We start from the raw sequence: 23,445 nt of genomic DNA, 5'->3' as shown, positions 1-23,445 counted from the left end.
TAGATGTGATTGCACTGGAGGGGTCTGTGTTGTGGAAGAGGTGTGAACTCATTAGCGCTGGGAGTGGATTACTGGCTGGGGATCCTCACGTTGAGAGAGAGAGAGAGAGAGAGAGACAGGATGGGGTTTATGAAGAATTTTATTGTGCCTGGCAGCAGGCGGAAGGAGGGAGAAGTCCACAGACAGCAAAAGCGAGCCCTCATTGACCAACAGTGGATTAACAATAGGGAAATGTGAGAGGGGAAAAAAATGAGTTGAATAAAATTACTGCTGATCTGTTAGCATCTTGCAGTGCTTCTGTCTCTGGCCCAGTAATTTTGGCTCCATTCAGTGCATCTCATCTCCACCAACACCAGCCCTTACCGTCCTCCACTCCCATCTGTCCAATGCCGTGCTGTCTGAGAAAACATTTAGTTAATTCTGATGACTGCACTCTGAATACACAGGTTTATTGTCTTCTGAAATAGCAACACATTTTGTTTTCTCTCCATTCCCTCATTTTTAGCTTTTTTTTTTTTCCATTTGCACTGGGCTTGCTTTCATTTTTAACTTCTGAACATACAGATGCAACACTTGCTTTTTAGTTTCAAACACCCTGGAAGAGCAGAGAGGTTTCTGAACAGCTATTTGTCTGCCTGCCTGTTTATCAAGACAAGCTAATGGAGGTGGCATTTTTTTAATTATCAAACACAACTACAGCATCAATTTTGACCTGACATCATTTTAAAGTCCAACATCTTTCTTTTTCCACAAACACTTAGCGAGAGAGTGACAGGACACATAATTGGATGCAATTGGAAGGGTGTTTAAAACTGACAATGATAACTCAAAAATCAATTGCTTTTTATTCCAATAAATATTCTTTTGTGTTAGTACGGATAGATGGCTAATGCATTTGTAATTTAAATTTAATGTGAGCTCTGGGTGACAATGAAATATAGTCTAAAAGTCTGAAGTGGGAAGAGGCACAAAACTTCAGAGCTTCTCTCTCCCCTTGGGTGGGGGAGATTCACAAGCAGAATTTTTATTCAATCATGGATCCATAGCCAATAAACCGCGCCCTGCCAGTGCAGTGAATGAACGCCCCTCTCCAAACTAATGTGACATGAGTAGAAGCCAATTATTTATATTTTTATCCCACACAAAAAGGCTCAGACTGACTCAGCATCTGGGAAGCACTGAAACCCTGGCCATAGTGCCTAGCATGGTGTTCTCTGTTTACTATATAGAGGAAAAAATGATTTCCTGACTTTTCATACTCTTTCTAATCACAGGATAAGGGAATGCAGAACTCCTCATATAGGACTTATTTCTGCAAGGTGTTGTGTACTTTGGCCATCATTCAACAGAGCATTCCAGCATGTTCTTAATGTCAGCGAGATTACTCACATGCTTAGAGTTAAGCACCTGTTTAAAAGCATTGATGGAGCAGGGCCAGTATGCACAGCACTTTCCAGGCTTGAGCCCTTCATGCATAAATGGACTTTCTGATAGTTCGGAAAGGAAATGTACCCCTTGTCCCTATAATATATATCTTTGCACAAGTGGCTAAGTGCCTTGTTTAAGGCTTTCACTTTTTTTAAAGCGTAAGGTAGTGGAAGCAGAATGGACCCAGCCTGTGATCCATTATGGTGAATTCCTGGAATTGATGACTGGGCTCCGTCTCTCGTAGATAAAGTTTTTCCTCACAGATACCAGGAAAAACACACAGCACTGACCACGAGGCGTCTTTGAACAAACCACCATACCTGGGGTATATCTTGCACCCACCTGCTACTCCAGCTCTTGCAGCTACGGAAGGATATCCTCACACAAGAATGCATCATTTAACTGTTTTGTGGGAAATTTTTCCCACTCAGGAAACACTGCATTTCTGTCAAGCCAGCATCATGAGAAATAATCCACAAAAATTATTTCGCAAGCAAAGAGCAGCCATTTTCTCTGCACTGTTTTTTTTTCATTTCAGCTTTCAAGCCTCTTTTCAACTGAGGCAATGTGTGTGTGTGTGTGCGCGCGCACTCAGGCTTTTGAAAGCAAATTAACAGAGATATGGACATAACAGGGAACCTATGCGGGCCCCTAGCTCAGTGAGACTCATCTTGGGGGCCGGGGGGGGGGGGGCGCCGTGCTAAGACAGTATAATGGACCAGGGTATAGGCAGTCTGGTTTAGCAGGCACAGCTGAAGTAAGGTTCACCCCCCTCAGGGCTAGAGCTAGAAGAAATGCAAGAGCCATGTTAGGTAAGCAAGTGTCTGGCTGGTATCAGAACCTAGAGACGGGCATCGTGGTTGCAATCAGCAAAGTCAGGCACGGCCATACACTCAACTGTGTGTGGACCAACCCCTGGGGTTGAATAGGGGCTTGGACAATGCAAGGGCCAAATTTCAGTCACTTGGGGCCTGTTGGACAGCACTTCCTACAATGCCTACTCTCCTACATGTTCCTTGGATGTGCCTCTGGAGAGCACCCCCATGGTAATACGTGTATACTAGATCCCTTCCCCCTCAGGCTTTGCAGACCAGGGTTCTTGACTGTGGTTCCTTACAGACAGGAGCTATGATACAATACCACTTACCACTGATTTACAGAATGCTGTAACTGGTAGACCATAGGCCAACAAGGAATTTAAGCTTGTGCACACCGTCAGGCCAATGGGACTAAACCACGTGCTTAAAGTGGTATATATGCTTATGCACCTCTCTGGTGTAGGTCTTGATCTCTTTCCCTGCCAATGCAGAACTGTTCCAGTGGGGACACTGTCATGTTGTGTAGCTGTGTATTACTTAAAGCAGTTTTTAAGGCCCACTTGGGAACATCAAATCCTACTACTTATGTATGTTCAGAGTTTCTCAACTACTGAGCTGTTGTGGGGGGTCCCTCAGCCACTAATAAAGTCATATGTGGTTGGGTGGGAAGAGAGAAGCAGTGCAAATTTATTACTTGGCAAACCACGTCACTAATGAAAAAGGGATGTACGTTAGCCTTAGGAAATCCCCAGATCAAAGTTGCCAAGCCTTCCAAGCAAGCTCATTGGTAAAAGAGGAACAAGACAGATTTTAAATGACAGGCAAAAATCAGTAATTATCACACAAAAATAAAATATAACCTCACAGTATAAACTCTCAGCCCTATCAGGCGGAGCAGTATCTAGATTTAGCAGCATTTCTCACTCCACTGGTTATTGCAGTCCTTAATATACGGGTTTGTCCCATAAACCTGGGTCAGTCGCCTCTGTTGGAGTTTGCAGTCTTCTCCTTGTCCTTCCTTTTAGCAGAAGTGGAGACAGCAGAAAGGCCAAGCATGGAGCCCTGTGGTTGGTTTTTATACTCTTAGCTCACGTGCTTGATGAACCCAGGCATGGCCAGTGGATATTGCTGAGTCCTCAGGTAAGGTTGAGCAACACCCTTGGAAAGGCCTCATGCAGGTGAGACAGTGCACTGTAGTTCCCTTGCTGGACAAAGGCTAGTCATGTCTGTTCAACACCATCGACCTGGGTGTTGGTTACCCATTTGCCATCATCTCCACAGTGCTAGTATCTGGGCCCCCCCCAAGCCCACAGCATATTTTAGTGAAAAAACATACAGCACAATTCTTACAATTTCATATGTGTTGTTAATATTCAGATAGAGAAATAAATTTCATAACCATTCCCGCTACCTGACCTTGGATGCTTTATATGTACTGTCACAATCATATGCAGATGAGCAATACGAGGGTTACAGGGTGCTCTCCCAAGAATCTATATATTTTGTGTGTGTGTGTGTGTATACACATATACAACTGCATATACACAAATATAAAGCGTGCGCACATGTGTGTGTGTGTGTGTAAAACACGCCTGTGTATAAGCATACCGTTATTAAATGTACAAAGGGTTTCATGTTAAATTTAAACTACAAATATCTACCTCCCAAATAAAGGATTTTAATACAAAGTAATAGTTACTAAAATGGAAGCCAAGCAGTTTTTGTTGTCTCTTTATAATTAACTGCAGGGATGGAATTCAATTACAAATATTCAGTATTGCCCTGCAGCGCAGCATTGATGAAAAGGGCAGGGGCGGGGGAATACCAAGTTTAAACAATTCAGGTAAAAATTAAATCCATGACTGTATTTGATAATTAAGAACACCATCTCCATTAGCTTGTCCTGATATTAATGAACTGTGCTCTTATTTTTACATTTGATTACAGGCATTTTATGCCAGCTATTTCACTTTTATTGCTTTTGAAAATTGCCCTCCAAGTCTGTGTGCCAAGTGTAGGAGACATTTATAATTATCTCATGTTATTTCGTCAATAAAAAAATCATTTGTCTTGTCACCCTGACCTATTAAGCGGAAGTTTTTAAAGCTTTGGAATTACGTCAGCATCAGATTGGTGTGTGTGAGTGTCTTTTTTCCTAACTTCACCCCTATTCTCTGTGCCTTGGATGGTGGGGAGAACAGGTTTGGAGGCACATGAAAGGACTGGATCGTGTTCTGTGCAGTACCTAAGTATGAAAAATAGCTTTTCCACTTTATGGTGCATTTAAACATAGAAAACCAATTGTGTTTCATAGCATTTGAAAATTATATTTTAAAAGCAACTGGTTTGCTTTGCTCAGCTGCATTCTTAGACATTCACTGTACTCTATACAGAGACAGAGACACAACAACTTTCACCTTCCTCTTCCTCCAACATACATTGGGCTCAAACTGCACACAACTGCTAGATCTACCACGTAGAGGCTGCCGCATTCCTACCTTAGACTTGCAGCAAAAAACACCTTTGCTGGGGAAACCTCTAGATCACCCAAATCCTCCTGTCCCTCTCCCAATACAATGCTAACTGGTCACTAGAAGTGAGAAGTGGTGCATGGGAGGAGGTAGGAATCAAGTTCTATCACCAAAGTTCCTGCTCTCAGAAGCTGGAGAATATTGCTCATTGATTCCTCCAGTGAAGGGAATTTTAATTCACCTGGGGTTCTGTTCTCAGCTGCCCTGCTAACTCAGCGTATTCTGTGCTAATTTGCTTAACCTCCCTACCTTGCAGGGTCCCAATCTGTAAAACACAGTGGAGTTAACATGGGTGCTGGGAGATGTAACTGACATTTGTGGGGCACTTGAGAGCCTCAGCTGAAAGGCACTACGGAAGCACCAGGAACCAATGCATTCAGAGTCCTTGTAGGCTGTCTGGCTTGTCTCTGGCTACACGTATTTTACCTGCTAACGCAGCCAAGGCTTAAAGCAGCACTTTTGTGTCTGAGTGGCAACACATCTCCCAGGTGAGCCAAGAGGAAGACGGCTCCTTTGAATTGAAATTCCGCTCCAGCTGCCATCCGGTCCCTAAAGAAGCGAGAGCATTTTTGCCTTTGTTAAAATGAGATTACACTGGGCTTTGAGAAGGAGCTATAAATGCATAAACATTCTGTGTACTGTGTTCAGCACCTCCAAAGGGAAGCATTGGGCTGTTCTCAGAAAGAAGTTGCTCGATGAGTTTTTTTCTTTCGACATTTGATTTTTGAAGCAGGAACCTGCAGGCTCTCTGCGCTCCTCACAGAGGCAGAGCCTCAGGCAGTGCAGGGCTTTATAGACTAGGGCACAGACCTTACGCATATTTTATTCGCTTTCTCAAATAGCACTTTTTGGCCTTTACCAGTCAGAGGTCAGACACCTTACACAGAAAGGAAATGGTGCAAAACTTCTCACATGGAACAACAGCAATCAGCTCAAGCATCACAAAGGCTCCAGCACATGGAGGGAAACAAACCCAAGGTGTGCTAATGGCTTGGTCTGACTGCTCTGCCTAGGCTGATGGGTGCAAAAAAGCTCATGTGGTCACAAGACTATTGTAAGCGCTCCTTGGTGTGAACTGTTTCACCACATGTACACACAACACCTAGCACAATAGGGCCATGATCTTAATTGACACTTCTAGGTGCTGCCGTGATACATATAATTTAATAGAAGTAGTAGTATTGGCTGGGACGCTGGAGATTTAGGTGCTATTCCTAGCTCAGGTCTCTTTTGTGACCATGGACCAGTCACTTAATCAAACAGTGCCTTGGTGCCTCAGCTGTACAATAGTGGGTGGGCGGCAGGGGCAGGGATTTGCTCCTTTGCAGGGACATTGTGAGCATAAATGTAGCGTATGTGAGGTGCTCAGATAGACCGATGAGGCTGGGGTCATGACCAAAAGTAGATTGCAAGGTAATGGGAAACATGGTGCAAGTGGCTTCAGCAAGGCAATGACGCCGCCCAAAAAAGCATCAGATTCATATTTGGAATAAAACAGCAACCGTACTTTCAATACCATTGGGTCATCAAACCACAGAGTGCTCCATGTGCAGAGAATCCTAAGTGAGCCACTGACTCAAAAGAGCATATTGTTTTAAAGTTGTGGCCAGGCAGGAGAGACAAGGAACCCTATGGTGATGAATATACTAGTTCAGGGGTGTGCAAAGTGGGGGGAAGGCCCCCTTGGAGGGGTATGAAATTTAATAAGGGGTGGGGGGGGGACAGCATAACAGGCTGCTGTCTCAGGCTCATTCATCTCATTAAAAATGTTGAAATAGGTTACCGGTTTTTATGTCAGTGTATTCACATTTATATAATCGATTAACACATTTTTGTATACACTTATTTTCTTACACAGTCCAAAAGGATTTTTTTTCCGTATAAACAGAACTGCTGTTTCCACTGGACTGGATGACATTCCACAGGTTGTTGTGGGGAGGCTGCTAATCACAGGGCCAGCGTGCAGCCCGATGTAAAAATTTGGTACACCCTGCTCTAGTTCAGGGTTTGGAGGATAAATTAATAAATAATATACAGGCTGAGTAACACAGAGGTGATTCTTCTGGATTAATAAGGATGTGATGGAACTGTCGACTCAGGAAAGATGGTTGCAGCCGCCAATTTGAATGCAGTGACCGCAGCCTAAATGCTGCGATTAAATCCGCATTTAAGACATTTCATTAAATTGAAGTGTAAGTGAATTGTTATAGCCCTCTACAGGAAGCACACTTACAAGGCGGCCGGGGGGGGGGGGGGGGGCGCGCGCGGCGGGCGGGGGGGGGGCAGGGAAGAGACAAAGCATACCCAAACCCTCAAGCTCACTCTGTTATTTCCCTAGCTTAGCTGTGCTGCTTTATACACACACAAATGGAGAGCTCTATTACCACCCCTCAAGTTAAGATGTGCCCCTTGAGCTCCAATGATAGAGCTTGAATTCACAGAGTTAAAAGAAAAACTACGGTCTTAGTCCAACTTCCTCAGGTCTGTGCTTATGAGCTATACTCCCCTAGGCGTGTGTTGCTGGCAGCACATGAACTTGTTAAAGCACAACTATGTGTTTTAAGCAAGAGTGGGTACTGTACTTGGAGCCCCGACCATGTGATAACTCACCCGTGGAGCTGCTGCCCCCCTGCCCCCCCCCCCCAAACCACACACCCATGGCTGGGCACTGATTTTTGTCTCATTCCAAAAAGCAGAGAAAGAGGTAGACTCACGAATCTTTGGCATCCCTCTGAGCAGTAGGCCTAGAAAGAGGAAAGCATCTCAGACAAAAGAGCCTTCATGAAGGTGCATAGAGTCCCTGTTGATAACAAAAGCAGCAGCAAAGATGTGCCTGTATCCCTGTCCTAAAGGAGCCAGCAAGCCTCCTTACACAACTATAACCAAGGCAGTCACCCCTTATCTACAGCAATAGCTGCCAGCTGAGAATCAGGCCAAGGATCCTAGCTCAGCAGCAGGCCTGGCCCCACGCATGCCAAGGGCTCTCACATGTGCACCTCCTCTGCATGTTGGTAAAACAATCTTTTTAATTTTCTGGTTGGCTTGGCAAATCACAGCTGCTCATTCCCCAGAGCTCCTGAGTGCATTTGCACAGGTTCCCATTTACATAGTGTAGGACTTTAGATTTCTTTCTCACAGCAGAAATAAACCAGCTGAAATATTACAGATGGCTTAGAGGCAGCGCTATTTACGGGTGAGGAAGGGAAAAACAGAACTGATGGCCACATCACAAAGAAGACAAGTTTGACTTAACAGCAGCGTCCCAGTTTGTTGTGACTGCCCTGTGGCAAAGGATTACATGAGTGTTTGCGTGGCACTTATTATTTTTTTACCTCAATGGCATTGCAGTTCCCCCGCCTGAGCCAAGGTGGTTGAGTATTAATTGATACTTGTTGCTGAGTGAGGCTTATTAAACACCAGCTTTGGAGGGGCAAAAGTAGCAGCCCTCTGTGGCAGTAATGTGCAGACCAAGCAGTTCAGAACCAAAATGTCATTTTCTTCCAGCATCTGTTATTGCAATCACAATACCAAAAACACAACAGCCCCCCCCCCACCCCCAAATGCTTATTAAAAGAACTGGTTCCCAAAAATGCCTCCTACTCAGGGAAATGACAGGGATTTGCTCAGCTTGCCATGTTTTGCAGCTGGGTTAATTATTGTCATTTCAGTGGCTGCTGCCCAACCTCAAAATGAAAGAAAAACATACCATAATAGAGCTCACTAATTCTCCAGCAAAACCTTTGTGAGACGTGGCAGAGGAAACCTCTCTTCATGTGCACAGAGACTGGGGTGGAAAGAAGCAGTATTAGCATTCTAGAGTTACTAACAGCGCAATTGTGGACTTGGTGTAATTAAGGGACTAATTTATATGTGCACCTGACAATAGCATAGCTCATTTGCTGCTGCTCTTGGGCTGTTAATGGCCCAGTAGCTAGAAGAGCCACTCCCCAGGTCTCTCAAAAAGGCATTTTTGGCTCATTCAACACTTCTTTTCCCCACCCTCAATCCCCCAGGGCATGCTCACTGCAGGATACTCAGCACTTGGAGGCTGACAACCACAAACTCATGCTCTCCCCCACTCAGCTTTCAGTATGCTCCCTATCTGCATATGAAAAGCTAGCAGGTTCAGAGATCAAAAGATTAAGGGAGGGAGTCGGGGCAGACTCTGGGGAAGAGGAGGATGGCCACATCATATTAGAAAAAGAGTGTTTTTGGATAAACAAATGCAGTGGAGAAAAGGACCAAGAAAAAAAGAAAAAAAATTACAGCAGGGAAAACACAAATACTGGGGGTTGGGGAGAGGAGGAATGAATGAAACACATCTACATACAGATGGATAACTAGGGCTGGAAAAGTGTGGCCCTTTTTAAGAGTCAGTTTGCTTTGGCAAGCTTTCCCGGTGGCTGATGTACCACATAGACAGTGATGTCACACCCTAGTGTTTCAGCAGGTGGAGACTTCCTTTTTGACTTTTACCTTTTAAGTAGGTTGTGCGCACGCTGACTATGACCCGTGATGTTTTACTTATCGCCATAAGTTAATATCCAATGTGACCACATCTGTGAGGCGCATAGTGTGCCAGGTCTGTTCCAAAAGATGGATTCCCTGCTGTCTCTCCAAACTTGACCCCACACAAGCCCATGGACCCTCTGCCTATCTTAAAGGGTCATTAACTTGGTAACATGCCGCTTTTGGGGGGCTCCGCTCTACTCATGGGAAGATCAATGCTCCAGAGGTTGCTCTTCTGGGGTTTGACTGAGTGCACCTAGTAGGGGGACAGTAAATAAGATGTTGAGGGTGCTCGTATTGACTCTGGTACTCCTCCCAGTCACAAGGCATAAGGGAAGTCAATGGGAGAGTTTCTCCTGTCGACTTCCCACCTGCCGGGGGAGGGAGGGGGCAGGCTACAGTGGAAATTCAACTTAAGGTAGGTTGACTCCAGCTATGCAGTTCTCACAGCTGGATTTGTGTATCATAAGTCAACTTAGTGAGGACCTGCTACCAGTGTAACAGCCTCCACAAAAACAGAATTATCAGCAAATTTGGGCTGGGGTGCAGCAGGGTGTTAGTCTGAATTAGCTTCGGAGCTCAACAGCCTCATGTATGAAGTGAAAAGTTTTTATTTCATTGTGCTCTCAGCAGCCAGATAATGTCTGTGCATGGACAATGCAATTCATGAGAGGATACTGCAGCACACTACAAACAAACACCTTGAAGAAGTTAAGGTCTCTGTTCACCCCTTTAAAAGCTACAAGTAGGAGTCTTGGCACTTTGATCCCTCTTGTTGCCTCATTAGGATCTCCTTCCCAGCAATTCCTTGTAATTAGAGCTCTCAGTCAACTATGCTAGCTCCAAGCTGGTAATCAGCTCTAATCAAAGCACCTGTACAATCTCCAATGGAGGTTCCCATAGCCTTGCTCTAGTCAGGAGCATAGGGAACTAGCTTTGTAACTCTGGTCTATGGTTAGGTGTTCAAGGAGTTTGCTGAGGAGAGTTTGTGTGTTGAAGGTGCTTTCTGGTGCCCATGTGGTACTAAGGCAAAACTCCTACATTGCAAAGAAAAGAGTGGAAATGAATACGTGGCAATGAAGCAGCTTCTACTTTCAGAGGTAAATTAGAGCCCTTTCCCTCTTCCTGTTTATGCAACGTATTAGTCAATCTGCTTTATTGCATGACTTAGGGAGGACTGATTTAAGCCATGTTTGAGTCTGTGCTGCTTTAAACTACAAGAAACCAGAACAGTTTGTAGTTGTACTCTGCTTTAAGTTTCTATGAGCCTATCAACCTGAAAAAGGAAAGTGAGCCTTGGGCCTGCTAAGCAGAACTGAAAATAAACTATATCAATACATTTTGGAAGTAAGTTATGGTAAGGCATCACAGCCATCCATAGGGTTGTTTTGTTTTTTAAGCATTTCAGTTCACTTTTAAGAGGAGGAGGCTGGTTCAAGTTACCACCTGAATTGGGGATTGGACACAGTTCCTTATTTTGTCACTTCTGAGGCTTCTTCTGTTGTCTGAGCGAGCTGAGTTTACAGATATGTGGGTTTACAGATTTTGCGCATAATTTACAGACCCTACGGTGCCATTATTAAGGCATAATGCATTACACATTGAAGTTACTCCTTATAATTGCCCAGATGTTCTGTGCTCAAGCATCCTCACTGAATGCAATTACTGTGGAATGAATGTTGGAGTAGATCTGCTTGTGATGGATGGTTTCTGGAAAACATATTGTAGTGATGTGATAGATAACACTATCCTGGCCTTAGTGAAAGCATCTTGGGATTTCAGGTACGAGTTTACTAGAAGCAAGGGCTGATCCAGCAGATGTGGGAATTGTCAAAGAGTGGAAAAAAAAAAAACTAATTTTGGTAAGGTTATCAAAAGTGCCTAAGTGGTCTATATCTATCAGAACAAAGTTAAATTTCTTTGCTGGGACACTAGTAATCTGCTTGCTTAACTTCACAAACTAAGCAATGCAGAACTTGGCCAGTCCTTGCATGGAGACTTCTAGGGGAAATTCATAGTGGTATAAAAAGTAATTCAGAAGGTAGCACTTTTCCCTTTGAATTATAACATCAAAAATCCTTTTGTGTTTATATTTTGCTATGTTGTAATAAAATTATATCATCAGAAAATTATATTGTGCCTCTCTGAATTCCCCCTACCTACGTCTTTTTAAGGAAGTTCTATTTTCTTCCTAAAATGTTACGTGCATTTGGTATGTAAGAACATAAGAATGGCCATACTGGGTCAGACCAAAAGTCCATCCAGCCCAGCATCCCATCTGCCGACGGTGGCCAATGCCAGGTGCCCCAGAGAAGGAGAACAGAAGACAATGATCAAGTGATTTATCTCCTGCCATCCAGCTCCTGCCCTTGTTCTGAAGGCTAGGGCACCATACTTTATCCCTGGCTAATAGCCATTTATGGACCTAACCTGCAAAAATTTATCAAGCTCTTTTTTAAACCCAAAGAGAGTCCTGGCCTTCACAGCCTCCTCGGGCAAGGAGTTCCACAGGTTGACTGTGCGCTGTGTGAAGAAAAATTTCCTTTTATTAGTTTTGAACCTACTACCCATCAATTTCATTTGGTGTCCCCTAGTTCTTGTATTATGGGAAAAGGTAAATAATTTTTCTATATTCACTTTCTCCACACCATTCATGATTTTATATATCTCTATCATATCGCCCCTCAATCGCCTCTTTTCCAAACTGAAAAGTCCCAGTCTCTCTAGCCTCTCCCCATATGGGACCCGTTCCAAGCCCCTAATCATCTTAGTCGCCCTTTTCTGAACCTTTTCTAATGCCAATATATCTTTTTTGAGGTGAGGAGACCACATCTGCACGCAGTACTCGAGATGTGGGCGTACCATAGGTTTATATAGGGGAAGTATGATATCTTTTGTCTTATTGTCGATCCCTTTTTTAATAATTCCTAACATCCTATTTGCCTTACTAACTGCCGCTGCACACTGCGTGGATGTCTTCAGAGAACTATCCACTATAACTCCAAGATCCCTTTCCTGATCTGTCGTAGCTAAATTTGACCCCATCATGTGCTTCTCAAAAACTCCTGTACTCTACCCCTCTGATGGCTGAACTTCAGTCCTATGTGAAGTGACTCCTTAGTGTTGTCTGTAATGGGCTTTTGGATTCCTCTTAGGGGAAGTTGTTATATAAATAGTAGAGTTCTGTTTCAAATATGGCTCTCTTATTTTGGCATGAGGAGGGTGTGAACCGCTCAGGCACCAGAATAAGGGGTGGCTTTGTCTTTTAGATGAACTGATGGCACAAAGGTCAAGAAACTGATTGACACAGGGAACATGCTAATCTTCCTTCAAAAAGGGGGAAATTATACCTAATGGATGTAATATCCAGAAAGAACTATGCCTGCAGTGAGTGAAGCCAGCATTTGTAAAGCACTTAAAGCCATACATTTTCTCCAAATTAAAGTTATTCACTCTTGTTAAGTGCCTCATATTGACATATTATGCAGGCAAAGTGTCATGAAAACATACTCAACAGGAAATGGCAGCACAAAAGGCATCTGTGTTGATGCAGTACAATTAGGGGATGATAACCATTCAGGAATCAAGGAAACCCCAAAATAGATCCAGCTGGGGAAGGGCTCCTCGCTTCCCATAGATGTTTTCCATGGAAAATTTCACCATTTACATGTAGTTTGAGATTCTTCATAAAGATGCATGGGCCACTGGTTATCAGATAGTCCAGGTTGAAAGACCCAGCTTGTTTACCTCTTCAAAAAGGAGAAAACATGCCATTCTCTGTTAATTCTGGTGGCTGATAGATGAGCGCACTCGGCTGAAACTGTTCAAAAACACCTTGAACTTGAAATATATTACCTGTATAGAATGTGATCCAGTTCTCATAAAAGTCAGGAGATGTCTTTGCACTGACTTCAGTGGGAGCTGCACTGGGCCTGCAAATAGTAATAAACCCATAAGTACTCAGGGTTTCATAGCTATTGTTATGGCCACTAAAAATTCAAGGAGGAATCCTGTGCCACCTTAAAGACTGACAGATTTATTCAGGAACAAGCTTTCATGGGAAGAAACCCACTTCCTCAAATACACCTTTTTCCCCACAAAAGCTTATGTCCAAATAAAGCTGTTATTCTTTAAGATACCACAAGACTCCTCATTTGCTTTGGTGGGTACAGACTAACATGGCTACCCCTCTGATAAAACTTCAGGACTGCAGCAGAGACCAAACTCAGATCTTTGTCCTCCAAAGCACAAGCCCATGCCACTTTAGACTGTCAGCAGAATAGGATCTATGCTGCATGATTGACATGCACTGACTCTATCCTGTAGGGGACCATGACAACACCATGTTAGCGAGGTGGCAGTTATAGAAAGCCATAAATACAAAAAAACATCTGGAAGACAGTGTCAGTTTGGATAGGAAACAGCTCCCAGATGGTACCCAAGAGAGATGGGATACCTGACCTCAGCGTTACAATGGAACATGGTGTAGAAAGTTGGTAACACCATTTTCAAAATCGCTGTAGTTGGCTTTTCATTTTGTGTGATGAAAACCACCTGATGTATCCATTTTGCCCTTCTCCACCATCTTTCATCTAAGGACCTCCAAGCACTTCCAAAAAACTGAATTAAGCTTTCCAGTACTGTCAGATAGATCGTCTCTCTATTTGACATATGAGCTGCGTCTACACGTGCACGCTACTTCGAAGTAGCGGCACCAACTTCGAAATAGCGCCCGTCGCGTCTACACGCGTCGGGCGCTATTTCGAAGTTAACTTCGACGTTAGGCGGCGAGATGTCGAAGTCGCTAACCTCATGAGGAGATAGGAATAGCGCCCAACTTCGACGTTCAATGTCGAAGTAGGGACCGTGTAGACGATCCGCGTCCCGCAACGCCGAAATTGCTGGGTCCTCCATGGCGGCCATCAGCTGGGGGGTTGAGAAATGCTCTCTCTCCAGCCCCTGCGGGGCTCTATGGTCACCGTGGGCAGCAGCCCTTAGCCCAGGGCTTCTGGCTGCTGCTGCGGCAGCTGGGGATCTATGCTGCAGGCACAGGGTCTGCAACCAGTTGTCAGCTCTGTGTATCTTGTGTTGTTTAGTGCAACTGTGTCTGGGAGGGGCCCTTTAAGGGAGCGGCTGGCTGTTGAGTCCGCCCTGTGACCCTGTCTGCAGCTGTGCCTGGCATCCCTATTTCGATGTGTGCTACTTTGACGTGCAGACGTTCCCTCGCTGCGCCTATTTCGATGTTGGGCTGAGCAACGTCGAAGTTGAACATCGACGTTGCCGGCCCTGGAGGACGTGTAGACGTTATTCATCGAAATAGACTATTTTGATGTCGCAACATCGAAATAAGCTGTTTCGATGTTGGCTGCACGTGTAGACGTAGCCATGGTGATGTTAAGGCATGGAGAGGCTATGGTTTGCCCATGGTCAGACAGTGAGATCATAGCAGAGCAAAAATGCAAAACGGAGCGTCCTGCTTCCCAGTCATTTGCTTTGATCACAAGCCAGTATTTCCTCCTTTGTGTCCTCTTAGTGATTTATAGGGGACAAAACATTGTAATTACAAGAGTCGACGTTTCCAGTTCAAACCCCTGTACATACAGCAGGTGGATTCCAGATGCTCCCACACTCCTTTGGGCTATTCCTGATCTGTTATAGTTTGGAAAATGGATATACATGGCCATCCTCAGACTTCTGATATGCCCCAGAAGTTACATTAGACTGTCCTGCAGGCAGTCAGGAGTGTCCACATTAAGGGATTTCATTCATTTCATGGTTTATGAGAGTCTGTTCCTAGAAGAAGATGAGGGATTACTATGCCAGAGCATCTACTGACTCCCACTTCATGCTGTTTCCCTTCACATTAGGCAAGTCCCCACTGCTGTTCTAGACACCTCCCAGTATTTCTCATGCATTCGCTTTCAATGTATAAGACTCAGTGAAAAACAGCAGCAATTGCAGGGTATCACTGCTCAGCAGCATTGCTCAAGCTATCACACTAAAAATACCAGTGTGGATGTGGCAGCATGGGCAACAATCTAGGATCCCACAAGCTCGGACCCAAAGCATCAGGCAGGCTTGTAGCATTGTATTTGGGTATCTATTCTGCGCAGCCACACATGACAGAAAAGCTATTTTTAGTGCACTAGCTCATGTGGAACTAATGTGTGTCTGTCTCCCTGGACTGGGAGATGTTTTCCCAGATACCGTATAGCTCTACCCTTAGAGAACACCAAACATCTGCCATGACAAACTCAGTTCTTCACCTCCAGAGCCAGTGCCAGCTGGAGAGAGAGAGTACTAGAAACCCATATGGGAGGAATTTTATTAGTTTCTAAACTGGGGGAGAAACTGGATAGTAATCAAATCAATAAACTTTATGCTCCTCCATCACAGTGAAATAATTGTTCTGTCTGAACACTATTCTATTGTCGTTTTTCTACTCCCAGGTCAATTACAGAAAATAAGGTTTATTGTTTCCTTTATGAGCTATAGTTTCAATAACTTGCATAAACTGTTGTTAGCCCTGATTTTTGTCATCATTTCCAGATTATACAATTTGTGCTACTCTTCCGAGTGTTGCTGAAATGGCAGTAAGAAGGGAAAGGCAGACTGAGGCTTTTAAAGCTATAATTCATTCCCCAGGTTTGTCTGATGGTATATTGGAATTTGTTGAGGTTTTGATTCTTGGTGGCAGGTAACTCCTGATACTCTTTTGTTATGGGAAAATATAACCTGTCTGATGAGAAGCCTTACCAGGTCCCTTGACTGGGAAAGCAGGGAAGGAGAATGCTTATCCCACTGATGTTGCTCTGCTTTATTGACCAACAAAATCTTGCAAGAATAGAGTTTCATCCTTTCTGTTTTAGAGCATTGAACTGAACACTTTGAAAGCCTCAGATAGATCCTGAGGTTCACCTGGGATTCTGAATAAAGGTTTTGGGGTTAGTGTGCTTTAACTGAGCTCGTTCAGCCATCTCTAATGTATCCTAGAGATAAACATTTTTTGTTACACAACATCAGTATGTTCTGGATGCAGAATAGAAAGTATCCAACTTCTAACAACCTTGCAGTCAAGAACAGGGAAGACAGGAAAGCATAGGAAATACAAAGGAGTTTGTAACATAGAATCATAAAATACTGGATTGGAAGGGACCTTGAGAGGTCATCAAGTCCAGCCCCCTGCCTCACAGCAGGACTAAGTATTGTCTAGACAATCCCTGATAGACATTTATCTAACCTGCTCTTAAATATCTCCAGAGATGGAGAGTCCACAACCTGCCTAGGCAATTTATTCCAGTGTTTGACCACCCTGACACTTAGGAACTTTTTCCTAATGTCCAACCTAAACCTCCCTTGCTGCAGTTTAACCCCATTGATCCTTGTTCTATCCTCAGAGGCCAAGAAGAACATGTTTTCTCCCTCCTCCTTATGATACCCTTTTAGATACCTGAGAACCGCCTTCATGTCCCCCCTCAATCTTCTTTTTTCCCAACTAAACAAACCCAGTTCTTTCAGCCTTTCTTCGTAGGTCTTGTTTTCTAGACCTTTTGATCGTTCTTGTTGCTCTTTTCTGGACCCTCTCCAATTTCTCCACATCTTTTTTGAAATCTGTTGCTCAGAACTGGACACAGTACTCCAACTGAGGCCTAACTAGCACAGAGTACAGTGGAAAAATGACTCCTTGTGTCTTGTTCACAACACACCTGTTAATGCATCCCAGAAGCATGTTTGCTTTTTTTTGCAACAGCATCACACTGTTGACTCATATTAAGCTTATGGTCCACTATAACCCCTAGATCCCTTTCTGCCATACTCCTTCCTGGAGAGATGCTTCCCATTCTGTATGTGTGAAACTGGTTGTTCCTTCCTAAGTGGAGCACTTTGCATTTGTCTTCTATTAAACTTCATCCTGTTTACCTCAGACCATTTCTCCAATTTGTCCAGATCATTTTGAATTTTGACTCTATCCTCCAAAGCACTTGCAACCCCTCCTAGCTTGGTATCATCTGCAAACTTAATAAGCATGCTTTCTACGCCAATATCTATATCGGTGATGAAGATATTGAACAGAACTGGTCCCAAAACAGACCCCTGCAGAATGTCACTTGTTATACCTTTCCAGCAGGATTGAGAACCATTAATAACTATTCTGAGTACGGTTATCCAGCCAGTTTTGCACCCACCTTATAGTAGCCCCATCTAAGTTGTATTTGCCGAGTTTGTTGATAAGAATATTATATCAAATGCCTTACTAAAGTCTAGGTACACCACATCCACCGCTTCTCCCTTATCCACAAGGCTCGTTATCCTATCAAAGAAAGCCATCCAATTGGTTTGACATGATTTGTGCTTTACAAATCCATGCTGGCTGTTCCCTATCACCTTACCATCCTCCAAGTGTTTGCAAATGATTTCCTTAATTACTGGTTCCATTATCTTTCCTGGCATCAATGGCTAGGAGATGGATGGGATCTCTTAGCTGCCTGCGAGCAGCACGGCTGCACGGAAGAAGAAACCTAGTTGCTGGGAAAGCACCTGGTGGCAGTGGCAGTTGTTTGAGAGTACTGGTTGATTGAACACCAGTTAAAAGAGAGTTTACTGTAGGTCCTTACCCAGGGGAGGGGCAGGGATAGACCATGTGCTCCCTCACTTCTACAAGTGGGAGGACTATGCCCTCCCAATTTGTTACTGGCTAAGACTGAGTGATGGGCAGGGAGGAGTGAGCATAAGCAGGGAGCACAATCTTGGGTGGAAGGGGTGATACAGGGAATAGGGCAACAGGTGATGCCCTCCCCACTTTCAGTAAGCTTTCATCTCTCCTGGTCCATTAGATTCTTCTATTCCAAGGCCATATCTATGAATCTATAAGACTTGTATGGATCCTGCAGCCAAACCAGCACCAGCTGTAACATGGGAGAGTATCATGCTGTTTTCTGGAGGTTTGCTGGATAGTCCACACCCAATGACAGTCGAAATTTGCTTTCGCATTTGAGACTTTATAGCTGTATCTGAGAATTGTTCTACAGAACAGGAGCCTACAGCCACAACCGAAGTGATGAGATTCAAGGAAGATACTGTATTGCCAATATTTACAGTAGGAGAACATGAAGCAGGATACAAGCTACATTTGTGAGCACTTGCACATGGAACAAGGCATAGGAGTGGGAGAGAGCACACATATTGTAGGTGTTCATGTCTGTGCTTTACAACTATAATATCCTGTTCTAGATCTCCTACTGTGCTCATCCTTATGGCATCAGGCTTCAGTTTAATTAAATGTTACAGCTAAATCTTCATAACCATTCCCCCTGAGGCACAGCCAGCCCCATTTTCATGTTTATGTAACATTCCTGGAGGCCATGAATCATTAAGTTACTATTCACAGTTCCCCAAATTTTGGCAGTGTGAATCCAAGCTGTTGTTCTAGACCCATCTAAAATTAAACTTTGCATCTTAAAGAGAGGCCATTTTCTACGGCATATTTATTTTACATTTCAGGAAAACTTCTGAAAAAAGAACAAAGCTCATACAATCCCAGGCTAAAGAAATATCTTCTAGAACAGATTTAACCTCTCTAGTCTGGCACCTTCAAGACCTGACTGGTGCCAAGCAAGCAATACTGTCTAGCTGCCAACATTTCCACTGCTTACTGCGCTCTCAAAAGATATTTAGGGGTAAATGCTAAATAACAGCACAGAACACTGAGAGCTAGGATTGGTGACTGTGAACAAACTTTATGGGACCACGGGACACTTGGACACATCCGTGATAAACGGTTGTACAGCTAAAATTATGACAGAATACGAATGTTGCCAGACAAGAGAGTGGCAGACTAGAGAATGTGAACCTCTCTTGTTCTTATTTTCCAGTTTGCTGCCAAAATAACCTTCCATAAGATATATTTTTGGACCTCTCTAGTCTGGCACCCTCAGGACCTGACTAGTCACAAATGAGGGATTTGCTGGACAAGGGGAAGCCCCCTGCCACCCGCCCTATAGTCTGCTGCCCCTCTCTGGTTCTGTTTCTAGCTCTCCTGGCCAGCTTGACTGCCAGCACTAGCCAGACTCCAGCTGGGCTCACATCCAGGAACATCCATGGGCCTGCTAGGCAACAGATGTCGCGGGACCAGGGAGTCCAGTTATAGGGAGGTGCAACCTGTATTCATTTTAATTTGCAAGACACAGGAGCTTCATGGACAGATTAAAAACTTTCATCTGTCTTCTGGAAAAAGGATGTGAGGTGTGTGGGTTTTTTTTGTTTTGTCATTCATCCAGTAATATCTTAAATTATGGAACGCCTTATGACTGCTTTCTTCATATTTACGAAATGATTATTTGACACAACATTTAATATTGCTGAAATCTATGCCTGTTTAATACATCAGTTTATCACACATCATATTAAATGCTGGATCATTTCAGAAACAATTATAATGCAGTTTACCAATGCCAGCTGACTACAAAACATTGTTGCTAATCCTTCATCTTTCACAAACACAGAAATAACAATTAGATTTCTGAAATTAATAGGGACTTCCTGGCACTAGGGTGCTTCCTGCTCACCAACACATGCAAATCTGAGTGTCAGAAAAATGGAATCATCAGACGAACAATAGCTTGAGTACTGACATTTTTCTGGAAACACATCTTTGATTTTCATCACAGTTACCTGTAACAATTAGCTAGAGCTGGGTAAGATCCATCCTTCTGTACATAAAACACAGGAATTGTCATTAGGAATCAATTACTCATCCTGCTAGTTCAATACCTGTCTCCAGTACTGGCCAGAACCATAGCTTCAAAGGACAACAAACTTACAGGTGCTAGGCACAAGAGCTTCTAAAAAATTAGAAGTTTTTACTTCCCCAATGCCACTGCTTAACTTTCCCTCTTAGATTCCCAGAGAAAAGAGAAATTAAAAGAAGTGTCTGGGGGAAAGGAGGAGACCACTGCCTGGACAATTCAAAATTACATTTGTCAAATTGAAATTGTTTAGCTTCTAAATGAAACATTTTCAAAAACAAAATGAGAAATGTTTTCATAAAATAAACTTTTTTTTTTTTTTAAGCAAGTGGTGGTGCGGAACATTCAATGAGTTCTGCTTCTAGACTACCAGTCTGAAAGGCTGCAGCACACATTGTTTGAGGATGGGAAGCTCTGTCTGGATAAATAAGAACGTATGAGAGTGCTGACATAAATTTGACCACTTAAAGCTAATAGTCTGGCTAGCACCACCAAAATTAAAACAGTAAAACCTGTGGTAGGCCTGAAAGCAGAACTGTTCTAGGAAAGTTGCTTTTGGCATTTTCAGCTCAAATGAAGTCGTAAAGTGTCAGAAATAAGGGAGGAGAACCAATGTGAAATCCCATGGGTAAAATCTACCCTAGGCCCATCTTGAGAGAGGCTGGCATGGTTTTGGATAAGCATCCAGATTCTACTCTCTCTTAGCCACCAGCTCTGCTGCCTCTTTCCTCTTCTAACCTGTGGCTTCCAGGTCTCTGAATGACTTATTTGCAGTGCTGTGGTGCTGGGACCCCAGCAGAGTAAAGGAAAGACTCTCACATCTGCTCCTACTCCATGGTGCTTAGGCATTCCCCAATGTTCGCTGTCGCCCTGAGACTCCCTGCACGATCCCCAGTGACACTGTACATATGGCAGGCTTATTTCTTCCCCCCCGCCCCAGCTCAGCTCCAAAAGAGGAAAGGAGAGGGAAAGATCTTAGCAACAACGCGCACCGATTCCCTCCTTAAGGGTGACCTGGCTTCAGTATTCCTCCCCGCCTTTGTCCTCAGAGCAGCAAACAACCTGAGCTCCCTCCCCTGGTGGGAGTCCAGAGACCAGAGATTTACTGCACAGCTCTGTGAAAGCAGAAGAAATGTACCTTAGACTTTGCTCAGCCTTCCTCAGGTCCCTCCACTCATTCACTCTAGGCTCCTCACAGGCTGCAGGATAAAGCACTTGGACTTCTGAGCTCCCCACCCTGGCTGTTGTGGTAACCTGATCTTGATGGGAGGAGGGGCTAATTGGGGTATCTGTGGTATTATGGGATGGAGCCTAGCTTCCTTACTCCCTCACTTCCTGCTTAGTGAGGGGGACTTCCCCTTTCTTCACCCAGCCTGATGGTTTGTGGTGAAGGGAAGCAGCCAGTTCCTTGCCTTCAGTCCTGTGAGGAGATGTTAATGGCCAGAAGCAGTCCCACTGTAGTACTGGCTGTAAGGAGTACTGAAGAAGGGCAGCTCGCAGGGGAGCTGATGGCTGCATGCAGGAAATGAGGATTGGAAGCAATGTATTGAAAAGTTATGGTGAGAGAGTGTGAATATTGCAGGTATTGCATAGAGGCCCCTGACTGAATCAGAGATGTGTCCACCCAGGGCAACTCTCTTCCGAGTGTTCCAGGGTCGGTAACAACTCCCACCCAGCAGGCTAGGAGAGGGTATGTACCAGACAGTTTATAAGTTTCTGTATTTGTGGAGAGCTGTACAAGTAGGGTTTGTCTTGTTTTGTTTTTTCTTTTGCCCCATTCTATTGAACATGGATCCCTGTAACAAAACTACCGCTCACGAGAACTGGCACCAAGCAGTGAACTCAGAGGCCAAGGAGTAATACTAATAATTTCTCCTTACCCCATGAGAGTGATCAGTTTGGCTTAGTGTAGAGATTCACTGGGAGAGAGTAGTATGGGGGAGAGCTGGCACAGCAAAGGCTGGGAAGATGAATGCAGAATTTTAGACTGCCAAGTTAGTGATGGCATGCAGTGCATTGGGGCTGAATTCACTTTGACAAGAAGAGTGGAAGGAGAATAAGGAGGTAATCCGGTATTCTGCTGTTCAGGTCCATGAACAAAAATTGGATCTTAGTTCAAGATAAACAGATAACAGGCAGAAGAACAGTATGTTAGCTGTAAGCTATTGCAAAGCTGATCAGCTCGGAGATGATTTTTCATGCACAGATGGTAAAAGACATTCTAAGAACCACTGAATTATTGTGCTGATTTCCAAGAATCTGATTAAGTTGAGTTTCCTTAAAAGACAAAATTCTGCTTATTGGGCATGTGTGCTGCACAGAGTGTCCACACACCAATAAGTTTCACAACCAATAAATGTCCCATTTGCCTTGTTTCTGTTTCAGGGGTTTGCTCATCTGGTGCTTCGTAAACACAAAGGTTTAGATGCATTTAGATGTTTTCTTTTAAACAGTGCCCGTAAGGGCAGCACCCCTCATTGAATTTGAGGCCTTTCCTCTTCCAGAGGTTTATTAACATTTTATTAGCACGTGGGGCTAGTGGGAGACTTTTTGTATGTGATTTCATCTGCTGTTTCCTAACCTGTCATCCCTGTTTTGTTTGCACTAGTGCCGAATTAGAATGGTTCCCTTCTAAAAATGGAATTCCCTGCATCTTCTTCAGCTTTGACTCCAGAACAAGTGCGTTACTGCAGGATCTCTGTGTAACATGGAGTGAAGGCTCATTGCTCCTGGTCCATTGATGGTATTCAGTGCTGCTGTCTCTTGAGTGCCCAGAGAGCTGGGAGGTGCAGCATCCGTAAGATTTCCTTTGCGAATGGACAGGTGCACCCTGAGCAGGACAGTCCTATGGATGCACCATCTTCAGATGTATCTTCACTGGAGGTGTAATTTCCAGCTCAGGTAGACTCAGCAAGGACAGGTTGGGGGACATGAGGAGTCACACACCTCCCAAACATGGTGGGTGGGAGGAACCGGCCCACAGGCAGTGGGTACGGTAGCTGAGGGGAGGCTGGCACCCACAGCAGGGGTCTGGCCCCCCTGCACTGACCAGAGGGGGAAATGCAGCAAGGTGGGCCCACTACTTGGCTCTCCTGGCTGTGCTGCTCCAGGAGAGTGGGCAGGTGCCCCCACGCTCCCCAGTGGGAGTGGAGCATTGCAGCAGCCGGGGAAGCAAAGCAAGAGGGCCACCTTGCTCTGCGGCTGGTTAGTTCAGGGAACGGTGGACCCTTGCTGTGGGTGCCGGGCACCCTCCTCAGCTAATCCCCCAGCCACCTGGGGCAAAGTGAGGGCCGAGCACGAGTGGAAAGAGGCAGCACTTGGGTGGGTGGGTTGGGGGTGGGGTTTGTGTTGCCTGGGCCATAGCCCTCCGGATTCCCACCTGACCAGTCACGTCTGGTTAGACTTACCTTTTGT

General features: G+C 44.4%; 1 long non-coding RNA gene across 3 annotated transcripts; it reads right to left on the bottom strand.

Moving 5' to 3' along the window:
- Positions 1 to 71: 71 nt before the first annotated feature.
- Positions 72 to 21,292, bottom strand: LOC142002038 (uncharacterized). 3 transcript variants are annotated; one of them, XR_012642607.1, is made up of 6 exons: positions 21,170 to 21,292; positions 13,142 to 13,218; positions 8,484 to 8,561; positions 7,492 to 7,521; positions 5,204 to 5,326; positions 72 to 398 (listed from the first exon to the last, which is right to left on the bottom strand). It is a non-coding gene; the product is annotated as an uncharacterized LOC142002038 (long non-coding RNA). The 3 variants fall into 3 exon arrangements; XR_012642608.1 differs by lacking the exon at positions 7,492 to 7,521; XR_012642609.1 differs by lacking the exons at positions 7,492 to 7,521; positions 8,484 to 8,561.
- Between the last annotated feature and the right edge of the window lie 2,153 nt (positions 21,293 to 23,445).

The sequence above is a fragment of the Carettochelys insculpta genome, chromosome 26, assembly GCF_033958435.1.
Source record: "Carettochelys insculpta isolate YL-2023 chromosome 26, ASM3395843v1, whole genome shotgun sequence".
Lineage (NCBI taxonomy): Eukaryota > Metazoa > Chordata > Testudines > Carettochelyidae > Carettochelys > Carettochelys insculpta.
The sequence above is the reverse complement of the archived record's forward strand: the minus strand, read 5'-3'. Positions and strand labels throughout refer to the sequence as shown.